The sequence below is a fragment of the Aptenodytes forsteri genome, unplaced genomic scaffold, assembly GCF_000699145.1.
Source record: "Aptenodytes forsteri isolate BGI_AS27 unplaced genomic scaffold, ASM69914v1 Scaffold87, whole genome shotgun sequence".
Taxonomy (NCBI): Eukaryota; Metazoa; Chordata; class Aves; order Sphenisciformes; family Spheniscidae; genus Aptenodytes; species Aptenodytes forsteri.
Window position 1 is genome coordinate 4,444,248 of NW_008796041.1, and position 13,524 is coordinate 4,457,771.

Here is a 13,524-nt window from a genome sequence, read left to right on the forward strand (position 1 = left end):
TGAGCCGCCAGCTTCTCTAGGAGAATGCTGTGGGAGACGGTGTCAAAGGCCTTACTGAAGCTCACGTTTCACCATTTTGCTGTCCTGGGCAAGAATACCCAAGTATAAGTTTTGAATCTTTAAAATAGAATTAAGCTATTTTTAATTTCTTTTTCCTTTACTGTTACTCCTGTTTGGATAATTATTTGGACAGGGCAGCCCATTACAAATCCAAGTACTGTACACAATTATTCAACTAATTCATCTGATATCTTTGTGCAACTAATAAGTAGTAGCATTTCTTTACTAATATTCCTGTGCTGAAATCCTCAAAATATACTTCAGCAAATAATGTAGTTATACTGAAAATAACTGAAAGATCCCAAATCAGTGTCCTGAGTATGAGTTTATTGATGCTTAATGACTTCAATATTTTCCATTACTTTGTTCTGAGCAAAAGAACTTGTAATCACTTGGCCTGGATACATAATGAAGATTTTTATCCCATTGTACCAAATATACCAATGCACCACTATTCTTTAGTAAAACTACTCACTAAACAAAAGAGAGAGCTTTTCTTGATGACTTATAAGGCAGGACTGAATTCATCTCACACTTCTGTTTCTTTTGCCAAGCGAACATGAGTTAAAAAAGGATAGATTTATTTTTATCATTACATCAAGTAGGTTTCACTTGTTACAGACTGGGAATCTGAAATCTTTGAAACTGAAGACGAAGAATTTAAACAATTCTCAGAATCCAGACCACTGATCTCATTAGTGTAACTATCTTTTGTGTGTTGCTTTAAAAGGTTGAGCTACCCCTGAATACCTTGAAAACAGCAGGGAAACCAAGTAAATAAGAAATTAATCTACCCACCCACAAGATTCTTCTTCCCTTCTCCCTCAAAAAATCCTACCCAAATCTCCCAAACAATGAAAAGGAACTGTGAAAGTGGAAGGTTGGAAAAAAAAAAAATCCCAAATGGAAGCTGTTTGTGTTTAGTATATCTTTTGTCAGTTAAGCCTACAGCTATTTATTTGACTAAAAGGAAGCAAAGCTACAATGCTTATCTCCTTATCTTCTCACAAATGTTCTTCAGGAAGATATTCCAAGCAAAATCATTGACAGCAAACTGGGGATGAAAGGATGATATAAATAGGACATAGTGACTGTGCTTTTGCTCTGTAAGATTCTGTGTATTCTAATCTGTTTTCCCTTAGTATCCACCTGGCCTATTGTCTTTAGTTCTTTCACATTTTTTGACCACATTTAAGTCATCCTGAAAAAAAGAAAGCAATCTCAGGTATTATAGTCAGGATTGTGGAACAAAGGGAAAAATACAGTTTCAGTATGCAGATCAACAATGACTAAAAGTATTGCTACCTTGTATAAACACATCAAAGCAAAAAAAGTTTAAGCTCTGTATCAGCCCTGGACAGTTATTTTTGTCTGCAGCAGGTGTAACATTTTAAAATTTTCTTTAACATTCTTGGTAAGAAAGCCTTCAATAAAGCAGGCCTCTCCACATCTCAAGCTGAAGTTAAATAAATAAAAAGCCATTTAATGGTAGCTTTTAATGCATGTTGACATAGATAATGGCTGATTCAACATTAAGAAGCTAATGAAAATTAATGTAAGGATGACACATGATCTGCAAAATACACCTTTGACTTTCTACTGTATAACTTTGTATCATGAAATCTTGAGAAACTCATATCTGCCAATAAATTAGAAAAAAAAAAATTAATGAGATTTTTTTGACTTTAACACTTTGTCACTTGTCTTTATTCTCTAGTTAGACTTCGAGTCATCAAAGCACTTAATCAAACCGCTAACTTTAAGCATAACAGTGTTAAGCAGATGTTTCAAAGTAAGCCAGCTTGCCATTGTGTTTTGTTAAGTTGGAAACTGATTATCAGGTAGCATGATGTGATATATCACAGTCCTTCAGTTAAGGCATACAGTATGAGACACCTGTACCCTTGCTGTAGTGGTGGTAAACAGCTGTCCAACACCAGCTGCATCACCTGGCAGAAGTGCCCATAGATGGCGAGACAAATAACACTTTCTGCTTCAGCCAAGGTCTTCCTTCCATCCCTCAGCGGTTTCGTCTAAGTGATCTCTACTGATATAACCACCAGGTTGAGCCAACTCTCAGCACTTCTCTTTTGGCCTGTATACCCTGCAGTCAAAGGTGTAATTTCAGGACATGTAGGCATATTGGGACTGGTATAAACCAGCTACCCCATGTACTAATAGCCGTGGACCTGTAAACAGCACAAAATGGCAAAAGCACTACATGGCTGAACAAGTACTGCAGGTCTAAGGGCACAACATTCCATGTCCTAGGTGTATGATAAAATCAATTAGAGGTATTTTTACATATGTTTCAGCACACATCCAAGCTACAGAACAGACATACCCTAAGTATATAGTATTGAAAAACGTTAGGGAACAAACTACTCTCTAGAAGATGACAAACATGAGCTGCAGTAATGAAAATCATAGCTTAAATACAAGCAAGCTGTTGTGGGCCCAACCCAGCATCCTTTCTCTACAAACAGCCTGCGCCAAAGTCAGTGGGAGAGTTTGCCTTTACAAATATGGAAAGATCATGTCAATTCCTTCCAATAATAGTCACTACTCTTTAAAAATATGTAAGGAGTAATAAAAAAGCAAACAGTGTTTGAAAGCTAGTGTTACTTTTACCCCCAGTGTAGGAAATCTGAATGTTGTATATTTCTTCAAATAATAAAATTAATCATTTTTTCACTCTATAAAATAATTAAATCACTTGGTAAACTCTCATATTTGTTTTCTTTATTCTTGTTTCTAACCTGAAAATCTACACGTCCTTTGTTTCAAAAAACTCACAACATTCTTTCACATATTCCTCCATTACTGTGAATCCAGGCATAACAACTTTGTGTTATTTCATTAGCCAGCAAGACAGATACATGTATGTGTCTGCCAGCATGTCAGGGCACAGGTCCTGCCGAGGCTATCACAGATGAAGATGGAAGCATAACACGTAGGGTAATCCCATTTCTCCAGGCCTTGAATCTCCCCTTTATTTTCCACCCTTTAAAGAAGAATGGTTTCTGCTCCCTCATGCTTTTAATGGTCTCAATTTTCTTTTGTTAACATATACCCAAAATCTACTGAGCACTTCAGACCTCTAAAGGTTTCCTAAAAGGGTCATTTTATTTAACTTTCCAATCCTTTCACATTCCTGTTCATAAAATTGTTAGGTTTAAATCCTGGACTGTTTCAAGTCATTGCCAAAATTTGCAATAAGTACATTTACAGCTGGAGCTTCAACTTATTTTTGTATTTGATAAATATTTCATAAAAGACACTGTATTTAGCAAAAGTTGAGATATTCTGACATGTTGGTACATACTTTTGGTCATCCATTTTTGGTTTTCAACATCTTTGTCTTCCAGAGGTGCAAAGCTGCTATTTTAAGCATGTGTTATGGCAGTTGAACCACACGCTGTACAAATTTCTAGCATTAGCAGGTATATGTGTGTGTCAGTTTTCTCTCACCTGAATCCTTTCAGTCATGTTATATTTAGCAGTATAACTTCAAAGCATGATAGGAAACAAAAGATCTATACTACTGAAGTCTCATTCAGATTTGATTTTCTGTGAAATGTTAACTGTGAAAATAGATGCTTTCATTATCTGTCAATATACATGGACTGTGCATCATAATGCGTGTCCCATGCTAATAGTCATGAAATTTAATTTATGCATAGGTGACTATCAGAATGGTCTTTCCAGGAATGCTTTTCGAACATGTATCTCTCAGATTGCATTTACCGTTTTTTGCAGTCACAGGCAAGACAAGGTAACCAAATTTTACTGTTCAATTTTCTATATTTCAAGAATGAGGGGAGAAATGAATGTAAATGTCATAATTTCCCTAAACAATACCAGATGAAGGCATAAAATAGTGATAATTTTTTTTTTTTAACCTGAGCATTATACATTTGGAAGATTGTTTCCATAAAAAGCCATAAGAAGCAGAAAACATTTATATTCAAAAATTGCAGGGCCCCTGTATATTTTCATTTTTTGTAAGCTGGCAATAGTTTATCTTTAAAATCAGTGAAATTTGCCCCAAGTGTCTTCTGGATTTTGCTTGATCCTGAGAATCTGAGCTGAAGCGCTTAGTTTGGGAGCTAGAAAACTGAGTGTCATATGACCTCAGTATTCCCTGCTTCCTTTTTTTGTTGTCTGAACCAAACAATCTAAGGCTATGAAACACCCTGGGACTACGTTTTACTCTAGTAAGGTTTTGCTTAGCTCACATAGTTACTAGACTAAACTACCTCACTCCTAGTGCTTTATTTTCAGAAAAGCTGGTAAGTGTGGATGTCATCACTTTTATGCTTTCACTTATGCTATTTGCCAGGTTTACAGTTTGAGCTGTTATTGTCTGAGAAGTTTTAATAAAGTATTTTGGCTTGTTATATTTACTGCTATAAATGTTTTTATATAGTATTATACTTAAAATAATAACAATATTTTAAGTGCTATTATTGCGCATAGTGAGAACAGAGAGGTTAATGTAAAGAGTGCTGCATAAAGTTAAACAGAATATGAAGGAAAATAAAGCTTCACTATTGGTTGACACCTTAAGCATGGAATTTTCCTTATATATCTTATTGTGAATCTGTTTCTCAATTAGTTTCTGCTTTCAGTCAGTCTTGAACTGTTACTATAAGAATGAAAAAATGTCTTTGCACACAGACTATACATAATTCTTCGCCAAGGCAGAATTACTGTAGTGTGTTTTCATGTAGATTATTGTTTGCTTTGGCAGTTTTTCCATTTTTGACGTTTTTCCACTGCTTGTTGAATGTATCTTCTTTTTGACAACTACCATAACTTAGGTCCAAAGTGAAAAGATGCTCCAGCTCCGAAACTCAGAAGAGAAAAAAAGACCTGGATTTTCTTATAATTCATTAACTTGTTCCAAACATCTCAAATGGTGGTGGTAGGTAAATATGCTTGGGTTCAGATCTTTGCTGTTGGACTAAATTAAAGAATATCTTTCTCCTATTTTCTACATTCCATTTTTGATGTTAGTATACATTTTTAAACTACATAGATTCAAATATCACTCATTAAATGTGATGCATATGTTCTTGTTGAGCAAGGACACATCATTGCTTTAAAAAGTTATGTTCAAAAATGTTTTGGAGAGCTCTTTAAGATTGTGTGGCTTTAATTAAGAAATGGATTATTATTAGTGCTTTTTGCTGTTCAATTTTTTTATGAGCTCAAACTTGAAACTTTAAAAATTGAGATAATATATTCCCATATAGGTTTTACTTTCACCAAAGTCAGGAAGTTCATAATGATGGTTCCCACCACAACTGTAGCTTGGCCTCAAACACATAGTTAGTACTTTAATTGATATGATATTAAATTTCTGTGCGCATACAAAGTAAAAGCTGTATATAAAAGAGAATTTCCTATAATTTCAGCTCAATGTTCTCAATCATAATGTTAGATCGTTAGATTTTTGAAATTTTTTTGAAATTTTTTCCAGTAACTTTCAAGATGTTGAATCTGAAAATGGTCAAGAAGATATTCCAAATTCACGCTAGAATCTATACTTACACGTTTCTCTTTCCAGAGGCTTAGATTTGGGGGTCACTCCTATATCAATTAGCTTCAGCACCATAAACTTTAGTCTGGCTGAAAGAATATATTAAATCAGATAATCACCCCATATAACTTCTTATTCTCAGATGTAAACAGTTTAGGGCATATGGTGGACACATATGCTTGACTCTTTTCATCAGTGATAATGTTTTGTTACTTGGTTTATTATTGATTATCAAGTATATGAAGGGAGATTTTGGTCCACAATATTTAAGCATACCATGAAGCTCTAGCAACAAAATCACACATTTACATTGCCTAAGGAGCTGAAGAATGCTCTGTCTTGGCAAATCCATGGACAGAAAAACTGCTGGACTCATTCATCCGCAGGCTATGTGGTGAGAGTATGGGTTATCATCTTCTGGCAGTTCCTAGCTGTTGAGTGACCTGCTGTCAACCAGCACAAGTCTTAGGAAACCTTTGTGGGTAACTGGGTATTTGCTTTGCCTGGATGTGGGGCTGAATGCAGTTCAACAGAAACTTAAGAAATGAGGCCATAGTTTGCACCCAGCTAGCACTGTATCAATCATAATTTGGTAAGAAACTGTGGAGCTGTCTAATGTCTATGATTAGGGATTCTCCCGCTTCTCTGCTGAAAGTTTCATAAGACAATAAATGTGTCATCATCTTCAGGTGAAACTTTGCATTCCCTATTTAAGTTTCAGGAATTTGATAAAAAAAAGAAATCAGAGTTGTTCAGTGTTTACGTAGGAATGCTTTCTGAGGAAGCCAAAGAGTATACTCTAGGACATGAGCAAAGTAAAACATCAGATCATTTGTATCAGTTTAGTAGGAATGGCCAACAGTCAACACAGTATCACAGCAACTTAACAGAAAAAAAAGTAAAGGAAAAGTTAAGGTGTTTTTTCTTCTCTCACATTTTGCGGCACCTTTTTCCTTTCAATAATCTTTGTGGATCACCAGCAACACAACACACCTTTGGCTTTCTTATGGTAAAAACACTAACTCTTGTTCCCTCTTCAAAATTTCTTTACATCCTTTTTAGGACAATTGTGCAAGATAAAATTATCTTGTTCTGATAGAAGATAAGTCATATTATGGCTGAGAGGATTTCCAAGGGATTCCTCTAATTATATTATGTCGGTGGAGGGGGAGAGTGGGGCTTGTTAAAATAAAGTGGGGCACATGATTCTGAGTGCGGGTGTCTGCTAGAAAAATACTGTGCTAGTGGGTCATTGTTTCAAGCTGTAGGGATTTAGGAATACTTTATTTTAAAATGTTAGAGGCTGCTGAATCCACTAGTTCAATGAACGCAAGGCTGTTGTGACTCCATGTTCCAAGGTTCAGCAAGGCTGAGCATGAATGAGTGTCCTTGGCTCTTGGTGGGCTTCCACCAGGGACAAAGGTCTCACCATTCTCCTTGGATAGCCTCAAGGAATTGGATCCAGGTGCCCCATTCACACTAATTTACTGGGGTTTCTCAGCTTGACATTGTTCCTCTGCATGCTGCTGGGCTTCTATGTTTATGGTGATTAGCTTTTCATCATATAATCTAACATGTATTTTACCAACATTTTTTTCCTCATATTCAATAGTTAATTGAATTTACAAAGTAATAATTACCCTTCATGGTCAACAGCAGAATATAAATGCACATTTCATCACAGACATTTCGAAGGCTTGCTTTGTAGGTGTGTATACACCAAGCATACATGACTATAGCCTCTATATCCAACAGTACATTGTTCTTGTCTGTTCTATTCTTTTCATTCCTATACTCCACTTATGAATAGTGGGGTTTATTTAATCTTATTTACATATAGTCATGCTGCAATACCTTTATGTTAAAGAGATTTTTTTTTTCCTTTGGACTTGGCATAAGAGATAATGAGAATGATGGTGACTTTTATTCTGTAGGATTTGCTCCATAATTTCTGTTTTATCTTTTGATAAACCCTAATGTTCTAAGGAGAAAATCCTTACTTTTGTGCTTGAGTAATGAAAGTTTTGCCAACATATTAATCATCTGCCACTACAAGATCTTTTAGACTAATTTGATTGACAGTGTTGAATGACATAAAAATAAAGACTGAGCCCAAGAATATTATTTGATAGTCTGTTCAGACACCAGATTAAAAAGTGAACAGACTTAATAAGCTCCTGATAGTCTGTTCTTCAGGAAATATGCTTCAACTTTTAAAACTATTTTGAACTTTGTGTATGCTGAAGGTTTCATGTCTTGCTGATTTTCTGCTGTATCACTGTTACAGGATGGCATCTGTTTCTGACCTTTGGGATGATGAATTATATCATGTTGGGACAGTCATCTTAAATACCTTTGTTAGGAGATTCATATCCATCGAGAGAGGCAGGGGAAGATTTATTTTATATTGACCATAGTTCAGAAGGTTAGTATCAGAAACTGAACACAGAGTTAAATTTTTACACTCTTAGTTCATGCAGACTTTTTTTTCCTCCTTTTTTTAAAAGGATAATACTAATTCTGAATCTTGAGTTTTAGAAAAAAACTAGGTTTGGTTTGATTTGAATACTGCAGAAGCGTTATCTGGATTATTTTTTGAAGAAGTCTCCCTCTGGTCCAAGGCAAGATGGAATTTGGTAGCAAGGTAAACGGGCCTCACAGGGGACTTACTGATCCTAGTGTTTTCTTTTCAATTGCAGCCAGGTCTTCAAATCACAAACCATGCAGTCTGCAGCAATGAGTTAACTTCCCACAGAGAAATATCCCTCTTTCACCCCATACAATTAAGTTTTATAAAGTGTTATGAAACCAATATGACTAAAACATAAGGGAGAGGGCTTGATTTTACTTTGTGTAAGAATGAAGGATATAATTTAATCTTCAGAGAGTGAGAGAGCTTCTAATTTTTTTGTGTGGTGTTTTTTTTTTTTCCACATGACAATGACATTTTCTTGTGATGGAGACATTTCACGAGACCATATTGGTCTTAATAAACTCTGGAAAGGAAAAGACTTTGATTATGCAGGTAATATCAGACTCTCCCTCAAGCCTGAAAGTAAGCTCACTGGCCTGTGATGTACGTACAACGGTAGGGCCATCAGCCTGCACAGTGCAATCCACTAACATTGGCTCATTAGCTTTCCTTTGTATTTCAGGACCTACTATACAGTTATTAAGCAGTAGACTTTCCAACATAGGTCATTTTGACATGAACTACAACATTAACATTTTCATTACAGAGTAGCGTATAGAAATAGTGCATCACTATATGTTATTTTAAATATTTTATGAAGAATTTGTGCGTTGGGAATTTACTTTACTTTTCACTGTGTAGCATTCAGTCTATGTATTACTGTACACCATACATGTGTTCCATTTAAAATGTATATGGTTTCAGTGCACTTTGTGCCAGAACATGAATTATAAACCAAGTAGCACCTCATAAGTTTGAGAAACAGAAAATGTTGCAGAAGCCTGATGTTTTCTGGGGAGTATGTAGGAACTTCATCACATAAATTCTCTTTTGTCCTTAAAAATACTTAAGAAGAAGACACAGTGGTTCTCATTTGTAATTGTGTCCCTTTGTCACAGGCCAAAGTGACAAAATCTGGTAAGGCCTGCTAAAATGAGAATTTCCCTATTCAAGGGGATTCTATATTTCTGTAATGGCTACAGCATGCCCTAATAAAGACCTGCAACATAGGCAGAGGAGAAGCTAAAAAAACATTAACACCTATAAATTCTTGGTCTAAAATATGAGCTGAAGCATATCAGTAAATAATTTCTGAGGAAGAAAGTGGATAATTAAGAATATAGAGAGAATAGGAATGTCCTCAGAGCAAAAGAAGAATCAGCAATTTTTGTGATGTTATGAGAAATGAAGGGATTCCTGAAGCTAAGAAATGTGTAAAAAAAAGAAAGATAGTAAAGCAGCTGCTAATGGAAAAAGCCTGGAAAGCTACAGAAAATTTAGAAGAGCAGGTGAATGTAGAAAAAAAAGGAATTAAATGCAGAAATTAAACTATACCTGTCCTCAGAGCAAAAGAAGAATCAGCAATTTTTGTGATGTTATGAGAAATGAAGGGATTCCTGAAGCTAAGAAATGTGTAAAAAAAAGAAAGATAGTAAAGCAGCTGCTAATGGAAAAAGCCTGGAAAGCTACAGAAAATTTAGAAGAGCAGGTGAATGTAGAAAAAAAAGGAATTAAATGCAGAAATTAAACTATACCTAGACACAGTGTCAAAGAAAGTTAACAGCAAAGCAAGATATAACCTTGGACAGAAGATTGATTAAGCAGATAAAATTTGAGTCCACATGATTTTCAAGTATACAACAGTACACAGACAGATTTGGAATGAACCAAGATGATGCTTCTGAGCTTAATATACTTCTCACATTGAGGAAGACTGAGATTAGTTTTTATCTGGGTCTGAATGACACTAAGCACTGTCAAAATCTTGAATCCAATGATCTGAAATTTGGAAAAAGATGAATTATTGTGCAGGTGCCTTTTGTGGAATTTTTTTCAGCTAGAGAAAATATTTACTGTTCTATTCTTGCTTATTTTCCTTAATATTTCTTTTGGAGAGCTGGCAGGAATGGCGTTCCTAATTACCTTTGTTGGCCAAACTGTTGAAAGAGACAGGCTTGCCCAGGCTTAGTTAGAGAGCTGCAGAGAGGTGTGTAGAAACACAGAATAAATTAAAAATACTGTTAGTCAAAGAGTTCCAGCAAAAGTTGTGAAAATTGAATCAACAGCCAAAATTATGCAAGGTTTGAAAGAAAAAAAGGGTTGGTATCCACACTATACTAAGATTAGTTAGAAAATTTTCTCTTCTATTTTCTCCATACAAAAGAACAGAGTTTTGAAGAGGAAAGGTTTTTGATGTTTCTGTGTGTTTTCTCTCACCCTCAGTGATGAAGAATTCTCATCTGGGAAATTATGCATCAAAAATACACATTTAAATAAAAGTATTAACAATCCCTGTGGTGATATTATAGCCAACATTTCCTTATGAAAAGGAGACAGCAAAGAACAAACTTGGGAAAACACAGATATGAGAATTACTATTACAGAGAAGTATTTTGGTTGAATGAAAAATTTAACTCAAGAATAAATTTTCAAAAGTATATAATTTCTGTTTTTAGAAGATTTATAATCCTTTAGTACTTTGACTACATCTTTGTAGTAGACTTTGAATGGGATCTAAGCTCAGTCAAATGTTAAAATTTAATTAATGTCTATCACAAACTAGAGCTACTGACCCTTCACGTGGTGTATGTTCATGGTGAACATGAGGCTGTATTAAAAATATTTAAGTTAAAGTGCCTCACCTCATATTTTGAAAGGTTTTGCGTTTTTCATCAACACTGTGTTTGAGCCCTGTATCTGTAAAACAGTGCAACACGGGGCTCATCTTCTCTAAGGTTAGCCATTTCATTGGGGTCTATCATTGAGCCATTTCAAGGCTGATTCGTCCCCTTCTGAAACAGGAGTCTAAGACGAGTGACATGAACCACCCATCTTAGTCTGGTGGTACCTTCTCCCTCACCTCTCAGTGCTGGGGGACCCTGGTCAATGATGATGAAAGCTCAGTGAGATTTGTCTTACCCTCAAGCATTTACTGAATTCTTTGCATCATGTTTAATATGGGGTTCTGGGAAAAGTAAGAAGATAACTTATGGTTTCTGCGCTCTGCTGGGTGTAAGGATAGGATAGTTCACCAGAAGAGCTAGTGGCAGCAGACAGGAGACCTTACTAGGTTCAATGTGAAGCACTGTCTGAAAAAGCAGAGCAACTCCTTTGTGAGGAAATCACATAGCCACTCTTTTCTAACTGTAGGTTTCCAGACTTTCCACCAAGCAGTGTCAACCAGTGAGAACCAACAAACGCAAATAAATTCATAATAGTTCAAGGGTTTAAGATAATGGTCATTTCTGCATTGTATGTTTATTGAATGTAGAAGTATATGTTAAAATAAGATAATTAAAACAGCCTCTGACAACTAGGAAATATCAAGGTTAAGCTTCCTTGTGTAAAGATAAATATCCATCTTGTGCATATATATGTGATATGCCCTTTGGCAGAAGAAAAATTAGTCATATATTTAAAGACCACATCATATTTCAAATGACGAAGGATGTTTCTTATTTCCTAATTTTGAAAGTTCATAATTTACAGAGATTTTTGGATGCATAGTATCAACATTTCAAAAACCAGACTGATTAAAATAATAACTCTATTACATAACCACTCTCTTGGCCACTAACAAGTTTGAACTGTAGACTCATTGTTCAGACATGTCTACCGCACAGGTAGCCACCTATTAACTGTATAATCACAGGATGTTGTTCTTTATGTGGGTGAGATAAATGAATACTCGTAGATTTTGCCACTGGTTTTCACTGCAGAAGATGATGAAGCACAAATACACAGCTCAAACCATGCTCCTTACTTCTTCTCCAACCGTCTTATTTCCTTCAAGAGATAAGCGGCACCTTTCAGGTCCTGCTGATTCCACTTTATCTTCTCCCAATTTTTCTTCTCACCAGAGACCCCCTTGCCTCTTTCTGTTTTAGTCCGATTTCCCCTGTATGTCTGTGTGGTGGCTTTGTTCCCACAGCTGTCTCTGCACCAAAGACAAAGGTCATATTCCATTTTTTTCCTACCATTTTGAATGCTTAAGGCAAGACCTTCGCAAAGAAAGGGATGATAAGAACTTAACATAGTCACATAGTGTTATTCTCAGACTTATTCTCAGCCTGTTACAGGTTTTCTTTTTGCTTCATTGATTTGGACATTTTGGTGTGACTGAAACCTTCAGAGAAAAGTCACAAGCTATGGCAGACTTGTGGAAGTTCACCCTAAAATACTGGTTTTGTCAAAACGGTAAACAACTAAATGCAAGGTCTCATGATGGAAATTACTGGGTGCTCTTAATAACAAGCAGTGATATACCACCCCTGAACATGAAAGTAAGTGAACTGCATTTATGCTTTGGAAGCACACTTCCTGAAGTAGCTGTTAAACAAATCTGTTCTCAGGTCATCCAGCCCATCTCTGCTTTCTTTAGTGGTGAAACTACTCTGACAGGTTTCCAACATCCATGTTTCCCTTTCACCTGACTTCCCAAAAACACACTAATCTTGCAGCCAGGACTCTCTGGCCACACACGAGTTGAGATTTACTGCTGTGAGATTTTGATGCCAAGGCCAGGAATGTATTTTTCCACCAAGAATAGCACATGGTATGTGGCAAGCTTCCTGTCTGCTCTCACTGCTTTTGCCATTTTGGACTGGCATAAGAGGCCGCAGCAGAAAGGCTCTGCTCATGAGTTGTCTTTTGTCCTGCTGCCATTTTCCTTTGACTGACTTCAATCTGAAAAACTTGTTCCATTCTGAATGGTTTATTACTAACCGGGGCCTACAAAAATAGCATAAAGAGACTATTTTATGCAAGGAAAATACACTTATGCTTCCAGTGTGCTCTTAATATACTTCATAAGTCAATAAGCAAGTTGTGAAACTTTAATTTGTTATTGTAAGTTGCAAAATTGTTACATTTTTAGAAGTATTTGGAGAACAAATAGATTCCTTTCACAAAAATTGTTATAGCTCTTTGTTTGCATATACCTAACGTAACAGGGCAGCATTATCTGCTATGCAGAGAACTGGGCTGACAATTTTACCTAGTTCTTGCTCTACCTTCAGGTTGCTAGATAACTTTAGGAAAGAAATTTTCCATTTCTGTGCTTAAATTTCTCTTCAGGGTCACCCTGAAGAAGTTAGAGCTTTAAACAAAATTTGATAATGTTCAATGGTCAAGCTGTGAGATTTCTCGTGCCGCAGATGGTGTATCCCATGTTCAGTGTGTGATTTATCACATGATAATATTTGCAAATGGAAACATCTTTAGCTGG